The 27471-nt window shown below is 43.3% G+C and overlaps 18 non-coding genes and 1 pseudogene across 18 annotated transcripts; all 19 read left to right on the top strand.

Annotated features, from left to right (window-relative positions):
* The first annotated feature begins 734 nt into the window (after positions 1-734).
* Positions 735-853, top strand: LOC142930838 (5S ribosomal RNA). The gene has a single exon (XR_012946811.1). It is a non-coding gene; the product is annotated as a 5S ribosomal RNA (ribosomal RNA).
* A 1326-nt stretch (positions 854-2179) lies between these two features.
* Positions 2180-2294, top strand: LOC142930843 (5S ribosomal RNA). The gene has a single exon (XR_012946816.1). It is a non-coding gene; the product is annotated as a 5S ribosomal RNA (ribosomal RNA).
* Positions 2295-3629: 1335 nt separating this feature from the next.
* Positions 3630-3748, top strand: LOC116951753 (5S ribosomal RNA). Its single transcript, XR_004404322.2, has one exon. It is a non-coding gene; the product is annotated as a 5S ribosomal RNA (ribosomal RNA).
* A 1325-nt stretch (positions 3749-5073) lies between these two features.
* On the top strand, positions 5074-5188 carry LOC142930842 (5S ribosomal RNA). The gene has a single exon (XR_012946815.1). It is a non-coding gene; the product is annotated as a 5S ribosomal RNA (ribosomal RNA).
* Positions 5189-6523: 1335 nt separating this feature from the next.
* On the top strand, positions 6524-6642 carry LOC142930851 (5S ribosomal RNA). Its single transcript, XR_012946824.1, has one exon. It is a non-coding gene; the product is annotated as a 5S ribosomal RNA (ribosomal RNA).
* A 1325-nt stretch (positions 6643-7967) lies between these two features.
* LOC142930844 (5S ribosomal RNA) lies at positions 7968-8076 on the top strand (annotated as a pseudogene).
* A 1337-nt stretch (positions 8077-9413) lies between these two features.
* On the top strand, positions 9414-9532 carry LOC142930850 (5S ribosomal RNA). Its single transcript, XR_012946823.1, has one exon. It is a non-coding gene; the product is annotated as a 5S ribosomal RNA (ribosomal RNA).
* A 1330-nt stretch (positions 9533-10862) lies between these two features.
* Positions 10863-10981, top strand: LOC116951709 (5S ribosomal RNA). The gene has a single exon (XR_004404282.2). It is a non-coding gene; the product is annotated as a 5S ribosomal RNA (ribosomal RNA).
* A 1330-nt stretch (positions 10982-12311) lies between these two features.
* LOC142930849 (5S ribosomal RNA) lies at positions 12312-12430 on the top strand. Its single transcript, XR_012946822.1, has one exon. It is a non-coding gene; the product is annotated as a 5S ribosomal RNA (ribosomal RNA).
* Positions 12431-13761: 1331 nt separating this feature from the next.
* LOC142930833 (5S ribosomal RNA) lies at positions 13762-13880 on the top strand. The gene has a single exon (XR_012946806.1). It is a non-coding gene; the product is annotated as a 5S ribosomal RNA (ribosomal RNA).
* Positions 13881-15211: 1331 nt separating this feature from the next.
* On the top strand, positions 15212-15330 carry LOC116951747 (5S ribosomal RNA). The gene has a single exon (XR_004404316.1). It is a non-coding gene; the product is annotated as a 5S ribosomal RNA (ribosomal RNA).
* A 1325-nt stretch (positions 15331-16655) lies between these two features.
* On the top strand, positions 16656-16774 carry LOC142930848 (5S ribosomal RNA). Its single transcript, XR_012946821.1, has one exon. It is a non-coding gene; the product is annotated as a 5S ribosomal RNA (ribosomal RNA).
* Positions 16775-18100: 1326 nt separating this feature from the next.
* Positions 18101-18219, top strand: LOC142930847 (5S ribosomal RNA). The gene has a single exon (XR_012946820.1). It is a non-coding gene; the product is annotated as a 5S ribosomal RNA (ribosomal RNA).
* Positions 18220-19546: 1327 nt separating this feature from the next.
* LOC142930846 (5S ribosomal RNA) lies at positions 19547-19665 on the top strand. Its single transcript, XR_012946819.1, has one exon. It is a non-coding gene; the product is annotated as a 5S ribosomal RNA (ribosomal RNA).
* Positions 19666-20999: 1334 nt separating this feature from the next.
* LOC142930839 (5S ribosomal RNA) lies at positions 21000-21118 on the top strand. The gene has a single exon (XR_012946812.1). It is a non-coding gene; the product is annotated as a 5S ribosomal RNA (ribosomal RNA).
* Positions 21119-22449: 1331 nt separating this feature from the next.
* On the top strand, positions 22450-22568 carry LOC116951768 (5S ribosomal RNA). Its single transcript, XR_004404337.2, has one exon. It is a non-coding gene; the product is annotated as a 5S ribosomal RNA (ribosomal RNA).
* Positions 22569-23902: 1334 nt separating this feature from the next.
* On the top strand, positions 23903-24021 carry LOC142930840 (5S ribosomal RNA). The gene has a single exon (XR_012946813.1). It is a non-coding gene; the product is annotated as a 5S ribosomal RNA (ribosomal RNA).
* Positions 24022-25346: 1325 nt separating this feature from the next.
* LOC142930836 (5S ribosomal RNA) lies at positions 25347-25465 on the top strand. The gene has a single exon (XR_012946809.1). It is a non-coding gene; the product is annotated as a 5S ribosomal RNA (ribosomal RNA).
* A 1325-nt stretch (positions 25466-26790) lies between these two features.
* On the top strand, positions 26791-26909 carry LOC142930831 (5S ribosomal RNA). Its single transcript, XR_012946804.1, has one exon. It is a non-coding gene; the product is annotated as a 5S ribosomal RNA (ribosomal RNA).
* The last annotated feature ends 562 nt before the right edge of the window (positions 26910-27471 follow it).

The raw sequence follows: 27471 nt of genomic DNA, 5'->3' as shown, positions 1-27471 counted from the left end.
AAACAAAAAATATTTAATTCCTAGACTTGGAAATAATTAGAATTAAGCCACGACTAAAATATTAAAAGTGTGTGTTTAACTTGTTTTTGGGTATTTGGCTGCTAGAAACTTCCACAACCACTTTGTTGAGCTGTCGTTTGTGGCCAGGACGTTTCTGAAGACGCGCTACATAGCTCAGTGGGCCTTACATGCTATAATAGAAATAGTAACGTTCTGCGCAGATTTCACTCTATCTTGAAGAGAGAGAATGACTCAGGATCAGGGTAGATTGTGTGATGGCACCTGAAATGGTGATGTTTAGGGAGGCATCATCCAGCAGTGGATTGACCATGGCTGATGATGATAATGACGATTTTTTTTTACGATGGCTCGTTTTGTGCATTCTTTGGGAGAGAAAGCTGCGACCATCAACCCACTTGCACTGGAGAACACTTTACATTTCTGGGGGATTGAAACCCGGATTCCAACCGTGGGTCTCCGACCGCCATTATGAACCCTTACCCCCTCCCAAGAAATAAACCAGTTCACCAGAGATAAAAAAAACAATTTCAAGAAACCTCTATTACTACATTTTACAGGTCCCATTGTTTCCTATTTCATTTGATTAAAACAATGATCAGTAATGAGAAGAATCGGAACCCCAATACCAATGATGAGGTCCTAGTGCCGGATTTAGGAATCTGGGTATTCTACCACAACGAAAGATGAATGTACTAAATCTTCACTAAGCTTTCGCCTACGACCATATCACCCTGAATACGTCCGATCTCGTCCGATCTCGGACGCTAAGCAGGGTCGAGCCTGGTTAGTACTTGGATGGGAGACCCCCTGGGAATACCAGGTGTTGTAGGCTTTTGTTGCCGGCATTTTGCCTCTTTCCGTCGGCAGGGGGAGCGCTGTCTTCCCCGCGTGTCGCTCACGCACAGCGGGGCTGACGGGTTCTCGTCTCTAGGGGGCACCGCTAACTCGGCCTGAACAATCAGAAGGTAACTCAAAAACTAAATTTATATTTTTACCATGTGAGGTCCACTGAGCTATATTGCTCTTTTTCAGAAATAACCTGGTCAGAAATTGTAGCTCAACGAAGTGGCTTATTATCATGTGGACATTTCTAGCAGAAAGAAGCTCATTTCCCATCAAGCCCTTTGAGCTAAGTTGCTCTTTTGCAAGGGCGACTCGTCCGGAAGACATCGCAGTAATCCAGAATAAAAAAAAAGATTAAGTAAAAATGATGTAAAATGACATTCACACTTAAACTTTAGTTATTTTATTCACAGAGTCACTTTTGATGATGACAAAGGTGGCAACATGGAGATACTTTTCTACCTACGCGACTTTACCGAAGGAACCAAAGAGTATGAAGAAACTCGGTGGTTCCAAACACTTTGCGGCAGCTACCTTAAATGCGTTGATCCAAATTGACACTGACACTGTACGGCAAAAAGGGGGCAAACAAAAAATATTTAATTCCTAGACTTGGAAATAATTAAGCCACGACTAAAATATTAAAAGTGTGTGTTTAACTTGTTTTTGGGTATTTGGCTGCTAGAAACTTCCACAACCACTTTGTTGAGCTGTCGTTTGTGGCCAGGACGTTTCTGAAGATGCGCTACATAGCTCAGTGGGCCTTACTTGGTAAAATAGAAATAGTAACGTTCTGCAGAGATTTCACTCTATCTTGAAGAGAGAGAATGACTCAGGTTCAGGGTAGATTGTGTGATGGCACCTGAAATGGTGATGTTTAGGGAGGCTTCATCCAGCAGTGAATTGATCATGGCTGATGATGATAATGACGATTTTTTTTTATGATGGCTCGTTTTGTGCATTCTTTGGGAGAGAAAGCTGGGACCATCAACCCACTTGCACTGGAGAACACTTTTAATTTCTGGGGGATTGAAACCCGCATTCCAACCGTGGGTCTCCGACCGCCATTATGAACCCTCACCCCCTCCCAAAAAATAAAGCAGTTCACCAGAGATAAAAAAAAAAGAATTCAAGAAACCTCTATTACCAAATTTTACAGGTCCCATTGTTTCCTATTTCATTTGCTTAAAACAATGATCAGTAATGAGAAGAATCGGAACCCCAATACCAATGATGAGGTCCTAGTGCCGGATTTAGGAATCTGGGTATTCTACCACAACTAAAGATGAATCTACTAAATCTTCCCTAAGCTTTCGCCTACGACCATATCACCCTGAATACGCCCGATCTCGTCCGATCTCGGAAGCTAAGCAGGGTCGAGCCTGGTACTTGGATGGGAGACCGCCTGGGAATACCAGGTGTTGTAGGCTTTTGTTGCCGGCTTTTGCCTCTTTCCGTCGGCAGGGGGAGCGCTGTCTTCCCCGCGTGTCGCTCATGCACAGCGGGGCTGGCGGGTTCTCGTCTCTAGGGGGCACCGCTAACTCGGCCTGAACAATCAGAACGTAACTCAAAAACTAAATTTATATTTTTACCATGTGAGGCCCACTGAGCTATATCGCTCTTTTTCAGAAATAACCTGGCCAGAAATTGTAGCTCAACGAAGTGGCTTATTATCACGTGGACATTTCTAGCAGAAAGAAGCTCTTTTCCCATCAGGCCCTTTGAGCTAAGTTGCTCTTTTGCAAGGGCGACTCGTCCGGAAGACATCGCAGTAATCCAGAATAAAAAAAAAGATTAAGTAAAAATGATGTAAAATGACATTCACACTTAAACTTTAGTTATTTTATTCACAGAGTCACTTTTGATGATGACAAAGGTGGCAACATGGAGATATTTTTCTACCTACGCAACTTTACCGAAAGAACCAAAGAGTATGCAGAAACTGGGTGGTTCCAAACACTTTGCGGCAGCTACCTTAAATGCGTTGATCCAAATTGACACTGACACTGTACGGCAAAAAGGGGGCAAACAAAAAATATTTAATTCCTAGACTTGGAAATAATTAGAATTAAGCCACGACTAAAATATTAAAAGTGTGTGTTTAACTTGTTTTTGGGTATTTGGCTGCTAGAAACTTCCACAACCACTTTGTTGAGCGGTCGTTTGTGGCCAGGACGTTTCTGAAGACGCGCTACATAGCTCAGTGGGCCTTACTTGGTAAAATAGAAATAGTAACGTTCTGCACAGATTTCACTCTATCATGAAGAGAGAGAATGACGCAGGTTCAGGGTAGATTGTGTGATGGCAGGATCACCTGAAATGGTGATGTTTAGGGGGGCTTCATCCAGCAGTGGATTGACCATGGCTGATGATGATGATAATGACGATTTTTTTTATGATGGCTCGTTTTGTGCATTCTTTGGGAGAGAAAGCTGGGACCATCAACCCACTTGCACTGGAGAACACTTTTAATTTCTGGGGGATTGAAACCCGGATTCCAACCGTGGGTCTCCGACCGCCATTATGAACCCTCACCCCCTCCCAAGAAATAAACCAGTTCACCAGAGATAAAAAAAAATTGAAGAAACCTCTATTACTAAATTTTACAGCTCCCATTGTTTCCTATTTCATTTGATTAAAACAATGATCAGTAATGAGAAGAATCGGAACCCCAATACCAATGATGAGGTCCTAGTGCCGGATTTAGGAATCTGGGTATTCTACCACAACGAAAGATGAATGTACTAAATCTTCACTAAGCTTTCGCCTACGACCATATCACCCTGAATACGTCCGATCTCGTCCGATCTCGGACGCTAAGCAGGGTCGAGCCTGGTTAGTACTTGGATGGGAGACCCCCTGGGAATACCAGGTGTTGTAGGCTTTTGTTGCCGGCATTTTGCCTCTTTCCGTCGGCAGGGGGAGCGCTGTCTTCCCCGCGTGTCGCTCACGCACAGCGGGGCTGACGGGTTCTCGTCTCTAGGGGGCACCGCTAACTCGGCCTGAACAATCAGAAGGTAACTCAAAAACTAAATTTATATTTTTACCATGTGAGGTCCACTGAGCTATATTGCTCTTTTTCAGAAATAACCTGGTCAGAAATTGTAGCTCAACGAAGTGGCTTATTATCATGTGGACATTTCTAGCAGAAAGAAGCTCATTTCCCATCAAGCCCTTTGAGCTAAGTTGCTCTTTTGCAAGGGCGACTCGTCCGGAAGACATCGCAGTAATCCAGAATAAAAAAAAAGATTAAGTAAAAATGATGTAAAATGACATTCACACTTAAACTTTAGTTATTTTATTCACAGAGTCACTTTTGATGATGACAAAGGTGGCAACATGGAGATACTTTTCTACCTACGCGACTTTACCGAAGGAACCAAAGAGTATGAAGAAACTCGGTGGTTCCAAACACTTTGCGGCAGCTACCTTAAATGCGTTGATCCAAATTGACACTGACACTGTACGGCAAAAAGGGGGCAAACAAAAAATATTTAATTCCTAGACTTGGAAATAATTAAGCCACGACTAAAATATTAAAAGTGTGTGTTTAACTTGTTTTTGGGTATTTGGCTGCTAGAAACTTCCACAACCACTTTGTTGAGCTGTCGTTTGTGGCCAGGACGTTTCTGAAGATGCGCTACATAGCTCAGTGGGCCTTACTTGGTAAAATAGAAATAGTAACGTTCTGCAGAGATTTCACTCTATCTTGAAGAGAGAGAATGACTCAGGTTCAGGGTAGATTGTGTGATGGCACCTGAAATGGTGATGTTTAGGGAGGCTTCATCCAGCAGTGAATTGATCATGGCTGATGATGATAATGACGATTTTTTTTTATGATGGCTCGTTTTGTGCATTCTTTGGGAGAGAAAGCTGGGACCATCAACCCACTTGCACTGGAGAACACTTTTAATTTCTGGGGGATTGAAACCCGCATTCCAACCGTGGGTCTCCGACCGCCATTATGAACCCTCACCCCCTCCCAAAAAATAAAGCAGTTCACCAGAGATAAAAAAAAAGAATTCAAGAAACCTCTATTACCAAATTTTACAGGTCCCATTGTTTCCTATTTCATTTGCTTAAAACAATGATCAGTAATGAGAAGAATCGGAACCCCAATACCAATGATGAGGTCCTAGTGCCGGATTTAGGAATCTGGGTATTCTACCACAACTAAAGATGAATCTACTAAATCTTCCCTAAGCTTTCGCCTACGACCATATCACCCTGAATACGCCCGATCTCGTCCGATCTCGGAAGCTAAGCAGGGTCGAGCCTGGTACTTGGATGGGAGACCGCCTGGGAATACCAGGTGTTGTAGGCTTTTGTTGCCGGCTTTTGCCTCTTTCCGTCGGCAGGGGGAGCGCTGTCTTCCCCGCGTGTCGCTCATGCACAGCGGGGCTGGCGGGTTCTCGTCTCTAGGGGGCACCGCTAACTCGGCCTGAACAATCAGAACGTAACTCAAAAACTAAATTTATATTTTTACCATGTGAGGCCCACTGAGCTATATCGCTCTTTTTCAGAAATAACCTGGCCAGAAATTGTAGCTCAACGAAGTGGCTTATTATCACGTGGACATTTCTAGCAGAAAGAAGCTCTTTTCCCATCAGGCCCTTTGAGCTAAGTTGCTCTTTTGCAAGGGCGACTCGTCCGGAAGACATCGCAGTAATCCAGAATAAAAAAAAAGATTAAGTAAAAATGATGTAAAATGACATTCACACTTAAACTTTAGTTATTTTATTCACAGAGTCACTTTTGATGATGACAAAGGTGGCAACATGGAGATATTTTTCTACCTACGCAACTTTACCGAAAGAACCAAAGAGTATGCAGAAACTGGGTGGTTCCAAACACTTTGCGGCAGCTACCTTAAATGCGTTGATCCAAATTGACACTGACACTGTACGGCAAAAAGGGGGCAAACAAAAAATATTTAATTCCTAGACTTGGAAATAATTAGAATTAAGCCACGACTAAAATATTAAAAGTGTGTGTTTAACTTGTTTTTGGGTATTTGGCTGCTAGAAACTTCCACAACCACTTTGTTGAGCGGTCGTTTGTGGCCAGGACGTTTCTGAAGACGCGCTACATAGCTCAGTGGGCCTTACTTGGTAAAATAGAAATAGTAACGTTCTGCACAGATTTCACTCTATCATGAAGAGAGAGAATGACGCAGGTTCAGGGTAGATTGTGTGATGGCAGGATCACCTGAAATGGTGATGTTTAGGGGGGCTTCATCCAGCAGTGGATTGACCATGGCTGATGATGATGATAATGACGATTTTTTTTATGATGGCTCGTTTTGTGCATTCTTTGGGAGAGAAAGCTGGGACCATCAACCCACTTGCACTGGAGAACACTTTTAATTTCTGGGGGATTGAAACCCGGATTCCAACCGTGGGTCTCCGACCGCCATTATGAACCCTCACCCCCTCCCAAGAAATAAACCAGTTCACCAGAGATAAAAAAAAATTGAAGAAACCTCTATTACTAAATTTTACAGCTCCCATTGTTTCCTATTTCATTTGATTAAAACAATGATCAGTAATGAGAAGAATCGGAACCCCAATACCAATGATGAGGTCCTAGTGCCGGATTTAGGAATCCGGGTATTCTACCACAACTAAAGATGAATTTACTAAATCTTCACTAAGCATTCGCCTACGACCATATCACCCTGAATACGCCCGATCTCGTCCGATCTCGGAAGCTAAGCAGGGTCGAGCCTGGTTAGTACTTGGATGGGAGACCGCCTGGGAATACCAGGTGTTGTAGGCTTTTGTTGCAGGCTTTTGCCTCTTTCCGTCGGCAGGGGGAGCGCTGTCTTCCCCGCGTGTCGCTCACGCACAGCGGGGCTGGCGGGTTCTCGTCTCTAGGGGGCACCGCTAACTCGGCCTGAACAATCAGAAGGTAACTCAAAAACTAAATTTATATTTTTACCATGTGAGGCCCACTGAGCTATATTGCTCTTTTTCAGAAATAACCTGGCCAGAAATTGTAGCTCAACGAAGTGGCTTATTATCATGTGGACATTTCTAGCAGAAAGAAGCTCATTTCCCATCAAGCCCTTTGAGCTAAGTTGCTCTTTTGCAAGGGCGACTCGTCCGGAAGACATCGCAGTAATCCAGAATAAAAAAAAAGATTAAGTAAAAATGATGTGAAATGACATTCACACTTAAACTTTAGTTATTTTATTCACAGAGTCACTTTTGATGATGACAAAGGTGGCAACATGGAGATATTTTTCTACCTACGCGACTTTACCGAAAGAACCAAAGAGTATGAAGAAACTCGGTGGTTCCAAACACTTTGCGGCAGCTACCTTAAATGCGTTGATCCAAATTGACACTGACACTGTACGGCAAAAAGGGGGCAAACAAAAAATATTTAATTCCTAGAATTGGAAATAATTAAGCCACGACTAAAATATTAATATTGTGTGTTTGACTTGTTTTGGGGTATTTGGCTGCTAGAAACTTCCACAACCACTTTGTTGAGCTGTCGTTTGTGGCCAGGACGTTTCTGAAGACGCGCTACATAGCTCAGTGGGCCTTACTTGGTAAAATAGAAATAGTAACGTTCTGCACAGATTTCACTTTATCTTGAAGAGAGAGAATGACTCAGGTTCAGGGTAGATTGTGTGATGGCAGGATCACCTGAAATGTGATGTTTACGGGGGCTTCATCCAGCAGTGGATTGACCATGGCTGATGATGATATTGACGATTTTTTTTTATGATGGCTTGTTTTGTGCATTCTTTGGGAGTGAAAGCTGGGACCATCAACCCACTTGCACTGGAGAACACTTTACATTTCTAGGGGATTGAAACCCGGATTCCAACCATGGGTCTCCGACCGCCATTATGAACCCTCACCCCCTCCAAGAAATAAACCAGTTCACCAGAGATTAAAAACAAATTCAAGAAACCTCTATTACTAAATTTACAGGTCCCATTGTTTCCTATTTCATTTGATTAAAATAATGATCAGTAATGAGAAGAATCGGAACCCCAATACCAATGATGAGGTCCTAGTGCCGGATTTAGGAATCTGGGTATTCTACAACAACTAAAGATGAATCTACTAAATCTTCACTAAGCATTCGCCTACGACCATATCACCCTGAATACGCCCGATCTCGGAAGCTAAGCAGGTTCGAGCCTGGTTAGTACTTGGATGGGAGACCGCCTGGGAATACCAGGTGTTGTAGGCTTTTGTTGCCGGCTTTTGCCTCTTTCCGTCGGCAGGGGGAGCGCTGTCTTCCCCGCGTGTCGCTCACGCACAGCGGGGCTGGCGGGTTCTCGTCTCTAGGGGGCACCGCTAACTCGGCCTGAACAATCAGAAGGTAACTCAAAAACTAAATTGATATTTTTACCATGTGAGGCCCATTGAGCTATATTGCTCTTTTTCAGAAATAACCTGGCCAGAAATTGTAGCTCAACGAAGTGGCTTATTATCATGTGGACATTTCTAGCAGAAAGAAGCTCATTTCCCATCAAGCCCTTTGAGCCAAGTTGCTCTTTTGCAAGGGCGACTCGTCCGGAAGACATCGCAGTAATCCAGAATAAAAAAAAAAAGATTACGTAAAAATGATGTGAAATGACATTCACACTTAAACTTTAGTTATTTTATTCACAGAGTCACTTTTGATGATGACAAAGGTGGCAACATGGAGATATTTTTCTAACTACGCGACTTTACCGAAGGAACCAAAGAGTATGAAGAAACTCGGTGGTTCCAAACACTTTGCGGCAGCTACCTTAAATGCGTTGATCCAAATTGACACTGACACTGTACGGCAAAAAGGGGGCAAACAAAAAATATTTAATTCCTAGACTTGGAAATAATTAGAACTAAGCCACGACTAAAATATTAAAAGTGTGTGTTTAACTTGTTTTTGGGTATTTGGCTGCTAGAAACTTCCACAACCACTTTGTTGAGCGGTCGTTTGTGGCCAGGACGTTTCTGAAGACGCGCTACATAGCTCAGTCGGCCTTACTTGGTAAAATAGAAATAGTAATGTACTGCGCAGATTTCACTCTATCTTGAAGAGAGAGAATGACTCAGGTTCAGGGTAGATTGTGTGATGGCAGGATCACCTGAAATGGTGATGTTTAGGGGGGCTTCATCCAGCAGTGGATTGACCATGGCTGATGATGATAATGACGATTTTTTTTACGATGGCTTGTTTTGTGCATTCTTTGGGAGAGAAAGCTGGGACCATCAACCCACTTGCACTGGAGCACACTTTTAATTTCTGGTGGATTGAAGTCCGGATTCCAACCGTGGGTCTCCGACCGCCATTATGAACCCTCACCCCCTCCCAAGAAATAAACCAGTTCACCAGAGATTAAAAAAAAAAATTGAAGAAACCTCTATTACTAAATTTTACATCTCCCATTGTTTCCTATTTCATTTGCTTAAAACAATGATCAGTAATGAGAAGAATCGGAACCCCAATACCAATGATGAGGTCCTAGTGCCGGATTAAGGAATCTGGGTATTCTACCACAACTAAAGATGAATCTACTAAATCGTCACTAAGCTTTCGCCTACGACCATATCACCCTGAATACGCCCGATCTCGTCCGATCTCGGAAGCTAAGCAGGGTCGAGCCTGGTTAGTACTTGGATGGGAGACCGCCTGGGAATACCAGGTGTTGTAGGCTTTTGTTGCCGGCTTTTGCCTCTTTCCGTCGGCAGGGGGAGCGCTGTCTTCCCCGCGTGTCGCTCACGCACAGCGGGGCTGGCGGGTTCTCGTCTCTAGGGGGCACCGCTACCTCGGCCTGAACAATCAGAAGGTAACTCAAAAACTACATTTATATTTTTACCAGGTGAGGCCCACTGAGCTATATTGCTCTTTTTCAGAAATAACCTGGCCAGAAATTGTAGCTCAACGAAGTGGCTTATTATCATGTGGACATTTCTAGCAGAAAGAAGCTCATTTCCCATCAAGCACTTTGAGCTAAGTTGCTCTTTTGCAAGGGCGACTCGTCCGGAAGACATCGCGGTAATCCAGAATAAAAAAAAAAGATTAAGTAAAAATGATGTGAAATGACATTCACACTTAAACTTTAGTTATTTTATTCACAGAGTCACTTTTGATGATGACAAAGGTGGCAACATGGAGATATTTTTCTACCTACGCGACTTTACCGAAAGAACCAAAGAGTATGAAGAAACTCGGTGGTTCCAAACACTTTGCGGCAGCTACCTTAAATGCGTTGATCCAAATTGCCACTGACACTGTACGGCAAAAAGGGGGCAAACAAAAAATATTTAATTCCTAGACTTGGAAATAATTAGAATTAAGCCACGACTAAAATATTAAAAGTGTGTGTTTAACTTGTTTTTGGGTATTTGGCTGCTAGAAACTTCCACAACCACTTTGTTGAGCTGTCGTTTGTGGCCAGGACGTTTCTGAAGACGCGCTACATAGCTCAGTGGGCCTTACTTGGTAAAATAGAAATAGTAACGTTCTGCGCAGATTTCACTCTATCTTGAAGAGAGAGAATGACTCAGGTTCAGGGTAGATTGTGTGATGGCACCTGAAATGGTGATGTTTAGGGAGGCTTCATCCAGCAGTGGATTGACCATGGCTGATGATGATAATGACGATTTTTTTTACGATGGCTTGTTTTGTGCATTCTTTGGGAGAGAAAGCTGGGACCATCAACCCACTTGCACTGGAGAACACTTTTAATTTCTGGGGGATTGAAACCCGGATTCCAACCGTGGGTCTCTGACCGCCATTATGAACCCTCACCCCCTCCCAAGAAATAAAGCAGTTCACCAGAGATAAAAAAAAAGAATTCAAGAATCCTCTATTACTAAATTTTACAGCTCCCATTGGTTCCTATTTCATTTGCTTAAAACAATGATCAGTAATGAGAAGAATCGGAACCCCAATACCAATGATGAGGTCCTAGTGCCGGATTTAGGAATCTGGGTATTCTACAACAACTAAAGATTAATCTACTAAATCTTCACTAAGCTTTCGCCTACGACCATATCACCCTGAATACGCCCGATCTCGTCCGATCTCGGAAGCTAAGCAGGGTCGAGCCTGGTTAGTACTTGGATGGGAGACCGCCTGGGAATACCAGGTGTTGTAGGCTTTTGTTGCCGGCTTTTGCCTCTTTCCGTCGGCAGGGGGAGCGCTGTCTTCCCCGCGTGTCGCTCACGCACAGCGGGGCTGGCGGGTTCTCGTCTCTAGGGGGCACCGCTACCTCGGCCTGAACAATCAGAAGGTAACTCAAAAACTACATTTATATTTTTACCAGGTGAGGCCCACTGAGCTATATTGCTCTTTTTCAGAAATAACCTGGCCAGAAATTGTAGCTCAACGAAGTGGCTTATTATCATGTGGACATTTCTAGCAGAAAGAAGCTCATTTCCCATCAAGCACTTTGAGCTAAGTTGCTCTTTTGCAAGGGCGACTCGTCCGGAAGACATCGCGGTAATCCAGAATAAAAAAAAAAGATTAAGTAAAAATGATGTGAAATGACATTCACACTTAAACTTTAGTTATTTTATTCACAGAGTCACTTTTGATGATGACAAAGGTGGCAACATGGAGATATTTTTCTACCTACGCGACTTTACCGAAAGAACCAAAGAGTATGAAGAAACTCGGTGGTTCCAAACACTTTGCGGCAGCTACCTTAAATGCGTTGATCCAAATTGCCACTGACACTGTACGGCAAAAAGGGGGCAAACAAAAAATATTTAATTCCTAGACTTGGAAATAATTAGAATTAAGCCACGACTAAAATATTAAAAGTGTGTGTTTAACTTGTTTTTGGGTATTTGGCTGCTAGAAACTTCCACAACCACTTTGTTGAGCTGTCGTTTGTGGCCAGGACGTTTCTGAAGACGCGCTACATAGCTCAGTGGGCCTTACTTGGTAAAATAGAAATAGTAACGTTCTGCGCAGATTTCACTCTATCTTGAAGAGAGAGAATGACTCAGGTTCAGGGTAGATTGTGTGATGGCACCTGAAATGGTGATGTTTAGGGAGGCTTCATCCAGCAGTGGATTGACCATGGCTGATGATGATAATGACGATTTTTTTTACGATGGCTTGTTTTGTGCATTCTTTGGGAGAGAAAGCTGGGACCATCAACCCACTTGCACTGGAGAACACTTTTAATTTCTGGGGGATTGAAACCCGGATTCCAACCGTGGGTCTCTGACCGCCATTATGAACCCTCACCCCCTCCCAAGAAATAAAGCAGTTCACCAGAGATAAAAAAAAAGAATTCAAGAATCCTCTATTACTAAATTTTACAGCTCCCATTGGTTCCTATTTCATTTGCTTAAAACAATGATCAGTAATGAGAAGAATCGGAACCCCAATACCAATGATGAGGTCCTAGTGCCGGATTTAGGAATCTGGGTATTCTACAACAACTAAAGATTAATCTACTAAATCTTCACTAAGCTTTCGCCTACGACCATATCACCCTGAATACGCCCGATCTCGTCCGATCTCGGAAGCTAAGCAGGGTCGAGCCTGGTTAGTACTTGGATGGGAGACCGCCTGGGAATACCAGGTGTTGTAGGCTTTTGTTGCTTGCTTTTGCCTCTTTCCGTCGGCAGGGGGAGCGCTGTCTTCCCCGCGTGTCGCTCACGCACAGCGGGGCTGGCGGGTTCTCGTCTCTAGGGGGCACCGCTAACTCGGCCTGAACAATCAGAAGGTAACTCAAAAACTAAATTCATATATTTTTACCATAAGAGGCCCACTGAGCTATATTGCTCTTTTTCAGAAATAGCCTGGCCAGAAATTGTAGCTCAACGAAGTGGCTTATTATCACGTGGACATTTCTAGCAGAAAGAAGCTCATTTCCCATCAAGCCCTTTGAGCCAAGTTGCTCTTTTGCAAGGGCGACTCGTCCGGAAGACATCGCAGTAATCCAGAATAAAAAAAAAGATTAAGTAAAAATGATGTAAAATGACATTCACACTTAAACTTTAGTTATTTTATTCACAGAGTCACTTTTGATGATGGCAAAGGTGGCAACATGGAGATATTTTTCTACCTACGCGACTTTACCGAAAGAACCAAAGAGTATGAAGAAACTCGGTGGTTCCAAACACTTTGCGGCAGCTACCTTAAATGCGTTGATCCAAATTGACACTGACACTGTACGGCAAAAAGGGGGCAAACAAAAAATATTTAATTCCTAGACTTGGAAATAATTAGAATTAAGCCACGACTAAAATATTAAAAGTGTGTGTTTAACTTGTTTTTGGGTATTTGGCTGCTAGAAACTTCCACAACCACATTGTTGAGCTGTCGTTTGTGGCCAGGACGTTTCTGAAGACGCGCTACATAGCTCAGTGGGCCTTACATGCTATAATAGAAATAGTAACGTTCTGTGCAGATTTCACTCTATCTTGAAGAGAGAGAATGACTCAGGATCAGGGTAGATTGTGTGATGGCACCTGAAATGGTGATGTTTAGGGAGGCATCATCCAGCAGTGGATTGACCATGGCTGATGATGATAATGACGATTTTTTTTTACGATGGCTCGTTTTGTGCATTCTTTGGGAGAGAAAGCTGCGACCATCAACCCACTTGCACTGGAGAACACTTTACATTTCTGGGGGATTGAAACCCGGATTCCAACCGTGGGTCTCCGACCGCCATTATGAACCCTTACCCCCTCCCAAGAAATAAACCAGTTCACCAGAGATAAAAAAACAATTTCAAGAAACCTCTATTACTACATTTTACAGGTCCCATTGTTTCCTATTTCATTTGATTAAAACAATGATCAGTAATGAGAAGAATCGGAACCCCAATACCAATGATGAGGTCCTAGTGCCGGATTTAGGAATCTGGGTATTCTACCACAACGAAAGATGAATGTACTAAATCTTCACTAAGCTTTCGCCTACGACCATATCACCCTGAATACGCCCGATCTCGTCTGATCTCGGACGCTAAGCAGGGTCGAGCCTGGTTAGTACTTGGATGGGAGACCCCCTGGGAATACCAGGTGTTGTAGGCTTTTGTTGCCGGCATTTTGCCTCTTTCCGTCGGCAGGGGGAGCGCTGTCTTCCCCGCGTGTCGCTCACGCACAGCGGGGCTGACGGGTTCTCGTCTCTAGGGGGCACCGCTAACTCGGCCTGAACAATCAGAAGGTAACTCAAAAACTAAATTTATATTTTTACCATGTGAGGTCCACTGAGCTATATTGCTCTTTTTCAGAAATAACCTGGTCAGAAATTGTAGCTCAACGAAGTGGCTTATTATCATGTGGACATTTCTAGCAGAAAGAAGCTCATTTCCCATCAAGCCCTTTGAGCTAAGTTGCTCTTTTGCAAGGGCGACTCGTCCGGAAGACATCGCAGTAATCCAGAATAAAAAAAAAGATTAAGTAAAAATGATGTAAAATGACATTCACACTTAAACTTTAGTTATTTTATTCACAGAGTCACTTTTGATGATGACAAAGGTGGCAACATGGAGATACTTTTCTACCTACGCGACTTTACCGAAGGAACCAAAGAGTATGAAGAAACTCGGTGGTTCCAAACACTTTGCGGCAGCTACCTTAAATGCGTTGATCCAAATTGACACTGACACTGTACGGCAAAAAGGGGGCAAACAAAAAATATTTAATTCCTAGACTTGGAAATAATTAGAATTAAGCCACGACTAAAATATTAAAAGTGTGTGTTTAACTTGTTTTTGGGTATTTGGCTGCTAGAAACTTCCACAACCACTTTGTTGAGCTGTCGTTTGTGGCCAGGACGTTTCTGAAGATGCGCTACATAGCTCAGTGGGCCTTACTTGGTAAAATAGAAATAGTAACGTTCTGCGCAGATTTCACTCTATCTTGAAGAGAGAGAATGACTCAGGTTCAGGGTAGATTGTGTGATGGCACCTGAAATGGTGATGTTTAGGGAGGCTTCATCCAGCAGTGAATTGACCATGGCTGATGATGATAATGACGATTTTTTTTTATGATGGCTCGTTTTGTGCATTCTTTGGGAGAGAAAGCTGGGACCATCAACCCACTTGCACTGGAGAACACTTTTAATTTCTGGGGGATTGAAACCCGCATTCCAACCGTGGGTCTCCGACCGCCATTATGAACCCTCACCCCCTCCCAAAAAATAAAGCAGTTCACCAGAGATAAAAAAAAAGAATTCAAGAAACCTCTATTACCAAATTTTACAGGTCCCATTGTTTCCTATTTCATTTGCTTAAAACAATGATCAGTAATGAGAAGAATCGGAACCCCAATACCAATGATGAGGTCCTAGTGCCGGATTTAGGAATCTGGGTATTCTACCACAACTAAAGATGAATCTACTAAATCTTCCCTAAGCTTTCGCCTACGACCATATCACCCTGAATACGCCCGATCTCGTCCGATCTCGGAAGCTAAGCAGGGTCGAGCCTGGTTAGTACTTGGATGGGAGACCGCCTGGGAATACCAGGTGTTGTAGGCTTTTGTTGCCGGCTTTTGCCTCTTTCCGTCGGCAGGGGGAGCGCTGTCTTCCCCGCGTGTCGCTCATGCACAGCGGGGCTGGCGGGTTCTCGTCTCTAGGGGGCACCGCTAACTCGGCCTGAACAATCAGAACGTAACTCAAAAACTAAATTTATATTTTTACCATGTGAGGCCCACTGAGCTATATCGCTCTTTTTCAGAAATAACCTGGCCAGAAATTGTAGCTCAACGAAGTGGCTTATTATCACGTGGACATTTCTAGCAGAAAGAAGCTCTTTTCCCATCAGGCCCTTTGAGCTAAGTTGCTCTTTTGCAAGGGCGACTCGTCCGGAAGACATCGCAGTAATCCAGAATAAAAAAAAAGATTAAGTAAAAATGATGTAAAATGACATTCACACTTAAACTTTAGTTATTTTATTCACAGAGTCACTTTTGATGATGACAAAGGTGGCAACATGGAGATATTTTTCTACCTACGCAACTTTACCGAAAGAACCAAAGAGTATGCAGAAACTGGGTGGTTCCAAACACTTTGCGGCAGCTACCTTAAATGCGTTGATCCAAATTGACACTGACACTGTACGGCAAAAAGGGGGCAAACAAAAAATATTTAATTCCTAGACTTGGAAATAATTAGAATTAAGCCACGACTAAAATATTAAAAGTGTGTGTTTAACTTGTTTTTGGGTATTTGGCTGCTAGAAACTTCCACAACCACTTTGTTGAGCTGTCGTTTGTGGCCAGGACGTTTCTGAAGACGCGCTACATAGCTCAGTGGACCTTACTTGGCAAAATAGAAATAGTAACGTTCTGCGCAGATTTCACTCTATCTTGAAGAGACAGAATGACTCAGGTTCAGGGTAGATTGTGTGATGGCACCTGAAATGGTGATGTTTAGGGAGGCTTCATCCAGCAGTGGATTGACCATGGCTGATGATGATAATGACGATTTTTTTTATGATGGCTCGTTTTGTGCATTCTTTGGGAAAGAAAGCTGGGACCATCAACCCACTTGCACTGGAGAACACTTTTAATTTCTGGGGGATTGAAACCCGGATTCCAACCGTGGGTCTCCGACCGCCATTATGACCCTCACCCCCTCCCAAGAAATAAACCAGTTCACCAGAGATAAAAAAAATATCAAGAAACCTCTATTACTACATTTTACAGGTCCCATTGTTTCCTATTTCATTTGATTAAAACAATGATCAGTAATGAGAAGAATCGGAAGCCCAATACCAATGATGAGGTCCTAGTGCCGGATTAAGGAATCTGGGTATTCTACCACAACTAAAGATGAATCTACTAAATCTTCACTAAGCTTTCGCCTACGACCATATCACCCTGAATACGCCCGATCTCGTCCGATCTCGGAAGCTAAGCAGGGTCGAGCCTGGTTAGTACTTGGATGGGAGACCGCCTGGGAATACCAGGTGTTGTAGGCTTTTGTTGCCGGCTCTTGCTGCTTTCCGTCGGCAGGGGGAGCGCTGTCTTCCCCTCGTGTCGCTCACGCACAGCGGGGCTGGCGGGTTCTCGTCTCTAGGGGGCACCGCTAACTCGGCCTGAACGATCAGAAGGTAACTCAAAAACTAAATTTATATTTTTACCATGTGAGGCCCACTGACCTATATTGCTCTTTTTCAGAAATAACCTGGCCAGAAATTGTAGCTCAACGAAGTGGCTTATTATCACGTGGACATTTCTAGCAGAAAGAAGCTCATTTCCCATCAAGCCCTTTGAGCTAAGTTGCTCTTTTGCAAGGGCGACTCGTCCGGAAGACATCGCAGTAATCCAGAATAAAAAAAAAAGATTAAGTAAAAATGATGTAAAATGACATTCACACTTAAACTTTAGTTATTTTATTCACAGAGTCACTTTTGATGATGACAAAGGTGGCAACATGGAGATATTTTTCTACCTACGCAACTTTACCGAAAGAACCAAAGAGTATGCAGAAACTGGGTGGTTCCAAACACTTTGCGGCAGCTACCTTAAATGCGTTGATCCAAATTGACACTGACACTGTACGGCAAAAAGGGGGCAAACAAAAAATATTTAATTCCTAGACTTGGAAATAATTAGAATTAAGCCACGACTAAAATATTAAAAGTGTGTGTTTAACTTGTTTTTGGGTATTTGGCTGCTAGAAACTTCCACAACCACTTTGTTGAGCTGTCGTTTGTGGCCAGGACGTTTCTGAAGACGCGCTACATAGCTCAGTGGACCTTACTTGGCAAAATAGAAATAGTAACGTTCTGCGCAGATTTCACTCTATCTTGAAGAGACAGAATGACTCAGGTTCAGGGTAGATTGTGTGATGGCACCTGAAATGGTGATGTTTAGGGAGGCTTCATCCAGCAGTGGATTGACCATGGCTGATGATGATAATGACGATTTTTTTTATGATGGCTCGTTTTGTGCATTCTTTGGGAGAGAAAGCTGGGACCATCAACCCACTTGCACTGGAGAACACTTTTAATTTCTGGGGGATTGAAACCCGGATTCCAACCGTGGGTCTCCGACCGCCATTATGACCCTCACCCCCTCCCAAGAAATAAACCAGTTCACCAGAGATAAAAAAAATATCAAGAAACCTCTATTACTACATTTTACAGGTCCCATTGTTTCCTATTTCATTTGATTAAAACAATGATCAGTAATGAGAAGAATCGGAAGCCCAATACCAATGATGAGGTCCTAGTGCCGGATTAAGGAATCTGGGTATTCTACCACAACTAAAGATGAATCTACTAAATCTTCACTAAGCTTTCGCCTACGACCATATCACCCTGAATACGCCCGATCTCGTCCGATCTCGGAAGCTAAGCAGGGTCGAGCCTGGTTAGTACTTGGATGGGAGACCGCCTGGGAATACCAGGTGTTGTAGGCTTTTGTTGCCGGCTCTTGCTGCTTTCCGTCGGCAGGGGGAGCGCTGTCTTCCCCTCGTGTCGCTCACGCACAGCGGGGCTGGCGGGTTCTCGTCTCTAGGGGGCACCGCTAACTCGGCCTGAACGATCAGAAGGTAACTCAAAAACTAAATTTATATTTTTACCATGTGAGGCCCACTGACCTATATTGCTCTTTTTCAGAAATAACCTGGCCAGAAATTGTAGCTCAACGAAGTGGCTTATTATCACGTGGACATTTCTAGCAGAAAGAAGCTCATTTCCCATCAAGCCCTTTGAGCTAAGTTGCTCTTTTGCAAGGGCGACTCGTCCGGAAGACATCGCAGTAATCCAGAATAAAAAAAAAAGATTAAGTAAAAATGATGTAAAATGACATTCACACTTAAACTTTAGTTATTTTATTCACAGAGTCACTTTTGATGATGACAAAGGTGGCAACATGGAGATATTTTTTCTACCTACGCGACTTTACCGAAAGAACCAAAGAGTATGAAGAAACTCGGTGGTTCCAAACACTTTGCGGCAGCTACCTTAAATGCGTTGATCCAAATTGACACTGACACTGTACGGCAAAAAGGGGGCAAACAAAACATATTTAATTCCTAGAATTGGAAATAATTAGAATTAAGCCACGACTAAAATATTAAAAGTGTGTGTTTAACTTGTTTTTGGGTATTTGGCTGCTAGAAACTTCCACAACCACTTTGTTGAGCTGTCGTTTGTGGCCAGGACGTTTCTGAAGACGCGCTACATAGCTCAGTGGACCTTACTTGGCAAAATAGAAATAGTAACGTTCTGCGCAGATTTCACTCTATCTTGAAGAGACAGAATGACTCAGGTTCAGGGTAGATTGTGTGATGGCACCTGAAATGGTGATGTTTAGGGAGGCTTCATCCAGCAGTGGATTGACCATGGCTGATGATGATAATGACGATTTTTTTTATGATGGCTCGTTTTGTGCATTCTTTGGGAGAGAAAGCTGGGACCATCAACCCACTTGCACTGGAGAACACTTTTAATTTCTGGGGGATTGAAACCCGGATTCCAACCGTGGGTCTCCGACCGCCATTATGACCCTCACCCCCTCCCAAGAAATAAACCAGTTCACCAGAGATAAAAAAAATATCAAGAAACCTCTATTACTACATTTTACAGGTCCCATTGTTTCCTATTTCATTTGATTAAAACAATGATCAGTAATGAGAAGAATCGGAAGCCCAATACCAATGATGAGGTCCTAGTGCCGGATTAAGGAATCTGGGTATTCTACCACAACTAAAGATGAATCTACTAAATCTTCACTAAGCTTTCGCCTACGACCATATCACCCTGAATACGCCCGATCTCGTCCGATCTCGGAAGCTAAGCAGGGTCGAGCCTGGTTAGTACTTGGATGGGAGACCGCCTGGGAATACCAGGTGTTGTAGGCTTTTGTTGCCGGCTCTTGCTTCTTTCCGTCGGCAGGGGGAGCGCTGTCTTCCCCTCGTGTCGCTCACGCACAGCGGGGCTGGCGGGTTCTCGTCTCTAGGGGGCACCGCTAACTCGGCCTGAACGATCAGAAGGTAACTCAAAAACTAAATTTATATTTTTACCATGTGAGGCCCACTGACCTATATTGCTCTTTTTCAGAAATAACCTGGCCAGAAATTGTAGCTCAACGAAGTGGCTTATTATCACGTGGACATTTCTAGCAGAAAGAAGCTCATTTCCCATCAAGCCCTTTGAGCTAAGTTGCTCTTTTGCAAGGACGACTCGTCCGGAAGACATCGCAGTAATCCAGAATAAAAAAAAAAGATTAAGTAAAAATGATGTAAAATGACATTCACACTTAAACTTTAGTTATTTTATTCACAGAGTCACTTTTGATGATGACAAAGGTGGCAACATGGAGATATTTTTTCTACCTACGCGACTTTACCGAAAGAACCAAAGAGTATGAAGAAACTCGGTGGTTCCAAACACTTTGCGGCAGCTACCTTAAATGCGTTGATCCAAATTGACACTGACACTGTACGGCAAAAAGGGGGCAAACAAAACATATTTAATTCCTAGAATTGGAAATAATTAGAATTAAGCCACGACTAAAATATTAAAAGTGTGTGTTTAACTTGTTTTTGGGTATTTGGCTGCTAGAAACTTCCACAACCACTTTGTTGAGCTGTCGTTTGTGGCCAGGACGTTTCTGAAGACGCGCTACATAGCTCAGTGGGCCATACTTGGTAAAATAGAAATAGTAACGTTCTGCGCAGATTTCACTCTATCTTGAAGAGAGAGAATGACTCAGGTTCAGGGTAGATTGTGTGATGGCAGGATCACCTGAAATGGTGATGTTTAGGGAGGCTTCATCCAGCAGTGGATTGACCATGGCTGATGATGATAATGACGATTTTTTTATGATGGCTTGTTTTGTGCATTCTTTGGGAGAGAAAGCTGGGACCATCAACCCACTTGCACTGGAGAACACTTTTAATTTCTGGGGGACTGAAACCCGGATTCCAACCGTGGGTCTCCAACCGCCATTATGAACCCTCACCCCCTCCCAAGAAATAAACCAGTTCACCAGAGATTAAAAACAAATTCAAGAAACCTCTATTACTAAATTTTACAGGTCCGATTGTTTCCTATTTCATTTGCTTAAAACAATGATCAGTAATGAGAAGAATCGGAACCCCAATACCAATGATGAGGTCCTAGTGCCGGATTTAGGAATCTGGGTATTCTACCACAACTAAAGATGAATCTACTAAATCTCCACCAAGCTTCCGCCTACGACCATATCACCCTGAATACGCCCGATCTCGTCCGATCTTGGACGCTAAGCAGGGTCGAGCCTGGTTAGTACTTGGATGGGAGACCCCCTGGGAATACCAGGTGTTGTAGGCTTTTGTTGCCGGCATTTTGCCTCTTTCCGTCGGCAGGGGGAGCGCTGTCTTCCCCGCGTGTCGCTCACGCACAGCGGGGCTGACGGGTTCTCGTCTCTAGGGGGCACCGCTAACTCGGCCTGAACAATCAGAAGGTAACTCAAAAACTAAATTTATATTTTTACCATGTAAGGTCCACTGAGCTATATTGCTCTTTTTCAGAAATAACCTGGTCAGAAATTGTAGCTCAACGAAGTGGCTTATTATCATGTGGACATTTCTAGCAGAAAGAAGCTCATTTCCCATCAAGCCCTTTGAGCTAAGTTGCTCTTTTGCAAGGGCGACTCGTCCGGAAGACATCGCAGTAATCCAGAATAAAAAAAAAGATTAAGTAAAAATGATGTAAAATGACATTCACACTTAAACTTTAGTTATTTTATTCACAGAGTCACTTTTGATGATGACAAAGGTGGCAACATGGAGATATTTTTCTACCTACGCGACTTTACCGAAGGAACCAAAGAGTATGAAGAAACTCGGTGGTTCCAAACACTTTGCGGCAGCTACCTTAAATGCGTTGATCCAAATTGACACTGACACTGTACGGCAAAAAGGGGGCAAACAAAAAATATTTAATTCCTAGACTTGGAAATAATTAGAATTAAGCCACGACTAAAATATTAAAAGTGTGTGTTTAACTTGTTTTTGGGTATTTGGCTGCTAGAAACTTCCACAACCACTTTGTTGAGCTGTCGTTTGTGGCCAGGACGTTTCTGAAGACGCGCTACATAGCTCAGTAGGCCTTACTTGGTAAAATAGAAATAGTAACGTTCTGCGCAGATTTCACTCTATCTTGAAGAGAGAGAATGACTCAGGTTCAGGGTAGATTGTGTGATGGCACCTGAAATGGTGATGTTTAGGGAGGCTTCATCCAGCAGTGAATTGACCATGGCTGATGATGATAATGACGATTTTTTTTTATGATGGCTCGTTTTGTGCATTCTTTGGGAGAGAAAGCTGGGACCATCAACCCACTTGCACTGGAGAACACTTTTAATTTCTGGGGGATTGAAACCCGCATTCCAACCGTGGGTCTCCGACCGCCATTATGAACCCTCACCCCCTCCCAAGAAATAAAGCAGTTCACCAGAGATAAAAAAAAAGAATTCAAGAAACCTCTATTACTAAATTTTACAGGTCCCATTGTTTCCTATTTCATTTGCTTAAAACAATGATCAGTAATGAGAAGAATCGGAACCCCAATACCAATGATGAGGTCCTAGTGCCGGATTTAGGAATCTGGGTATTCTACAACAACTAAAGATGAATCCACTAAATCTTCACTAAGCTTTCGCCTACGACCATATCACCCTGAATACGCCCGATCTCGTCCGATCTCGGAAGCTAAGCAGGGTCGAGCCTGGTTAGTACTTGGATGGGAGACCGCCTGGGAATACCAGGTGTTGTAGGCTTTTGTTGCCGGCTTTTGCCTCTTTCCGTCGGCAGGGGGAGCGCTGTCTTCCCCGCGTGTCGCTCACGCACAGCGGGGCTGGCGGGTTCTCGTCTCTAGGGGGCACCGCTAACTCGGCCTGCACAATCAGAAGGTAACTCAAAAACTAAATTTATATTTTTACCATGTGAGGCCCACTGAGCTATATTGCTCTTTTTCAGAAATAACCTGGCCAGAAATTGTAGCTCAACGAAGTGGCTTATTATCATGGGGACATTTCTAGCAGAAAGAAGCTCATTTCCCATCAAGCCCTTTGAGCCCAGTTGCTCTTTTGCAAGGGCGACTCGTCCGGAAGACATCGCAGTAATCCAGAATAAAAAAAAAGATTAAGTAAAAATGATGTAAAATGACATTCACACTTAAACTTTAGTCATTTTATTCACAGAGTCACTTTTGATGATGACAAAGGTGGCAACATGGAGATATTTTTCTACCTACGCGACTTTACCGAAATAACCAAAGAGTATGAAGAAACTCGGTGGTTCCAAACACTTTGCGGCAGCTACCTTAAATGCGTTGATCCAAATTGACACTGACACTGTGCGGCAAAAAGGGGGCAAACAAAAAATATTTAATTCCTAGACTTGGAAATAATTAGAATTAAGCCACGACTAAAATATTAAAAGTGTGTGTTTAACTTGTTTTTGGGTATTTGGCTGCTAGAAACTTCCACAACCACTTTGTTGAGCTGTCGTTTGTGGCCAGGACGTTTCTGAAGACGCGCTACATAGCTCAGTGGGACTTACTTGGTAAAATAGAAATAGTAACGTTCTACGCAGATTTCACTCTATCATGAAGAGAGAGAATGACGCAGGTTCAGGGTAGATTGTGTCATGGCAGGATCACCTGAAATGGTGATGTTTAGGGGGGCTTCATCCAGCAGTGGATTGACCATGGCTGATGATGATAATGACGATTTTTTTTATGATGGCTCGTTTTGTGCATTCTTTGGGATAGAAAGCTGGGACAATCAACCCACTTGCACTGGAGAACACTTTACATTTCTGGGGGATTGAAACCCGGATTCCAACCATGGGTCTCCGACCGCCATTATGAACCCTCACCCCCTCCCAAGAAATAAACCAGTTCACCAGAGATTAAAAAAATAATTCAAGAAACCTCCATTACTAAATTTTACAGGTCCCATTGTTTCCTATTTCATTTGCTTAAAACAATGATCAGTAATGAGAAGAATCGGAACCCCAATACCAATGATGAGGTCCTAGTGCCGGATTTAGGAATCTGGGAATTCCACCACAACTACAGGTGAATCTACTAAATCTTCACTAAGCTTTCACCTACGACCATATCACCCTGAATACGCCCGATCTCGTCCAATCTCGGAAGCTAAGCAGGGTCGAGCCTGGTTAGTACTTGGATGGGAGACCGCCTGGGAATACCAGGTGTTGTAGGCTTTAGTTGCCGGCTTTTGCCTCTTTCCGTCGGCAGGGGGAGCGCTGTCTTCCCCGCGTGTCGCTCACGCACAGCGGGGCTGGCGGGTTCTCGTCTCTAGGGGGCACCGCTAACTCGGCCTGAACAATCAGAACTCAAAAACTAAATTTATATTCTTACCATGTGAGGCCCACTGAGCTATATTGCTCTTTTTCAGAAATAACCTGGCCAGAAATTCTAGCTCAACGAAGTGGCTTATTATCATGTGGACATTTCTAGCAGAAAGAAGCTCATTTCCCATCAAGCCCTTTGAGCTAATTTGCTCTTTTGCAAGGGGCGACTCGTCCGGAAGACATCGCAGTAATCCAGAATAAAAAAAAAAGATTAGGTAAAAATGATGTGAAATGACATTCACACTTAAACTTTAGTTATTTTATTCACAGAGTCACTTTTGATGATGACAAAGGTGGCAACATGGAGATATTTTCCTACCTACGCGACTTTACCGAAGGAACCAAAGAGTATGAAGAAACTCGGTGGTTCCAAACACTTTGCGGCAGCTACCTTAAATGCGTTGATCCAAATTGACACTGACACTGTACGGCAAAAAGGGGGCAAACAAAAAATATTTAATTCCTAGACTTGGAAATAATTAGAATTAAGCCACGACTAAAATATTAAAAGTGTGTGTTTAACTTGTTTTTGGGTATTTGGCTGCTAGAAACTTCCACAACCACTTTGTTGAGCTGTCGTTTGTGGCCAGGACGTTTCGGAAGACGCGCTACATAGCTCACTGGGCCTTACTTGGTAAAATAGAAATATTAACGTTCTGCTTAGATTTCACTCTATCTTGAAGAGAGAGAATGACTCAGGTTCAGGGTAGATTGTGTGATGGCACCTGAAATGGTGATGTTTAGGGAGGCTTCATCCAGCAGTGGATTGACCATGGCTGATGATGATAATGACGATTTTTTTTTACGATGGCTCGTTTTGTGCATTCTTTGGGAGAGAAAGCTGGGACCATCAACCCACTTGCACTGGAGAACACTTTTAATTTCTGGGGGATTGAAACCCGGATTCCAAACGTGGGTCTCCGACCGCCATTATGAACCGTCACCCCCTCCCAAGAAATAAACCAGTTCACCAGAGATAAAAAAAAAATTCAAGAAACCTCCATTACTAAATTTTGCAGCTCCCATTGTTTCCTATTTCGTTTGATTAAAACAATGATCAGTAATGAGAAGAATCGGAACCCCAATACCAATGATGAGGTCCTAGTGCCGGATTTAGGAATCTGGGTATTCTACCACAACTAAAGATGAATCTATTAAATCTTCACTAAGCATTTGCCTACGACCATATCACCCTGAATACGCCCGATCTCGTCTGATCTCAGAAGCTAAGCAGGGTCGAGCCTGGTTAGTACTTGGATGGGAGACCACCTGGGAATACCAGGTGTTGTAGGCTTTTGTTGCCGGCTTTTGCCTCTTTCCGTCGGCAGGGGGAGCGCTGTCTTCCCCGCGTGTCACTCACGCACAGCGGGGCTGGCGGGTTCTCATCTCTAGGGGGCACCGCTAACTCGGCCTGAACAATCAGAAGGTAACTCAAAAACTAAATTTATATTTTTACCATGTGAGGCCCACTGAGCTATATTGCTCTTTTTCAGAAATAACCTGGCCAGAAATTGTAGCTCAACGAAGTGGCTTATTATCATGTGGACATTTCTAGCAGAAAGAAGCTCATTTCCCATCAAGCCCTTTGAGCTAAGTTGCTCTTTTGCAAGGGCGACTCGTCCGGAAGACATCGCAGTAATCCAGAATAAAAAAAAAGATTAAGTTAAAATGATGTAAAATGACATTCACACTTAAACTTTAGTTATTTTATTCACAGAGTCACTTTTGATGATGACAAAGGTGGCAACATGGAGATATTTTTCTACCTACGCGACTTTACCGAAGGAACCAAAGAGTATGAAGAAACTCGGTGTTTCCAAACACTTTGCGGCAGCTACCTTAAATGCGTTGATCCAAATTGACACTGACACTGTACGGCAAAAAGGGGGCAAATAAAAAATGTTTAATTCCTAGAATTGGAAATAATTAAGCCACGACTAAAATATTAAAAGTGTGTGTTTAACTTGTTTTTGGGTATTTGGCTGCTAGAAAATTCCACAACCACTTTGTTGAGCTGTCGTTTGTGGCCAGGACGTTTCTGAAGACGCACTACATAGCTCAGTGGGCCTTACTTGGTAAAATAGAAATAGTAACGTTCTGTGCAGATTTCACTCTATCTTGAAGAGAGAGAATGACTCAGGTTCAGTGTAGATTGTGTGATGGCAGGATCACCTGAAATGGTGATGTTTCGGGGGGCTTCATCCAGCAGTGGATTGACCATGGCTGATGATGATAATGACGATTTTTTTCACGATGGCTCGTTTTGTGCATTCTTTGGGAGAGAAAGCTGGGACCATCAACCCACTTGCACTGGAGAACACTTTTAATTTCTGGGGGATTGAAACCCGGATTCCAACCGTGGGTCTCCGACCGCCATTATGAACCCTCACCCCCTCCCAAGAAATAAACCAGTTTACCAGAGATAAAAAAAATTCAAGAAACCTCTATTACTAAATTTTACAGCTCCCATTGTTTCCTATTTCATTTGATTAAAACAATGATCAGTAATGAGAAGAATCGGAACCCCAATACCAATGATGAGGTCCTAGTGCCGGATTAAGGAATCTGGGTATTCCACCACAACTAAAGATGAATCTACTAAATCTTCACTAAGTTCTCGCCTACGACCATATCACCCTGAATACGCCCGATCTCGTCCGATCTCGGACGCTAAGCAGGGTCGAGCCTGGTTAGTACTTGGATGGGAGACCCCCTGGGAATACCAGGTGTTGTAGGCTTTTGTTGCCGGCATTTTGCCTCTTTCCGTCGGCAGGGGGAGCGCTGTCTTCCCCGCGTGTCGCTCACGCACAGCGGGGCTGACGGGTTCTCGTCTCTAGGGGGCACCGCTAACTCGGCCTGAACAATCAGAAGGTAACTCAAAAACTAAATTTATATTTTTACCATGTGAGGTCCACTGAGCTATATTGCTCTTTTTCAGAAATAACCTGGTCAGAAATTGTAGCTCAACGAAGTGGCTTATTATCACGTGGACATTTCTAGCAGAAAGAAGCTCATTTCCCATCAAGCCCTTTGAGCTAAGTTGCTCTTTTGCAAGGGCGACTCGTCCGGAAGACATCGCAGTAATCCAGAATAAAAAAAAAGATTAAGTAAAAATGATGTAAAATGACATTCACACTTAAACTTTAGTTATTTTATTCACAGAGTCACTTTTGATGATGACAAAGGTGGCAACATGGAGATATTTTTCTACCTACGCGACTTTACCGAAGGAACCAAAGAGTATGAAGAAACTCGGTGGTTCCAAACACTTTGCGGCAGCTACCTTAAATGCGTTGATCC

This window comes from Petromyzon marinus, chromosome 43, assembly GCF_048934315.1.
Source record: "Petromyzon marinus isolate PM22_M1 ecotype Great Lakes invasive population chromosome 43, UKy_Petmar_22M1.pri1.0, whole genome shotgun sequence".
NCBI classification, from domain to species: Eukaryota; Metazoa; Chordata; class Hyperoartia; order Petromyzontiformes; family Petromyzontidae; genus Petromyzon; species Petromyzon marinus.
Note: the sequence above shows the minus strand (reverse complement) of the source record. Positions and strands in the feature narration are given on the sequence as shown.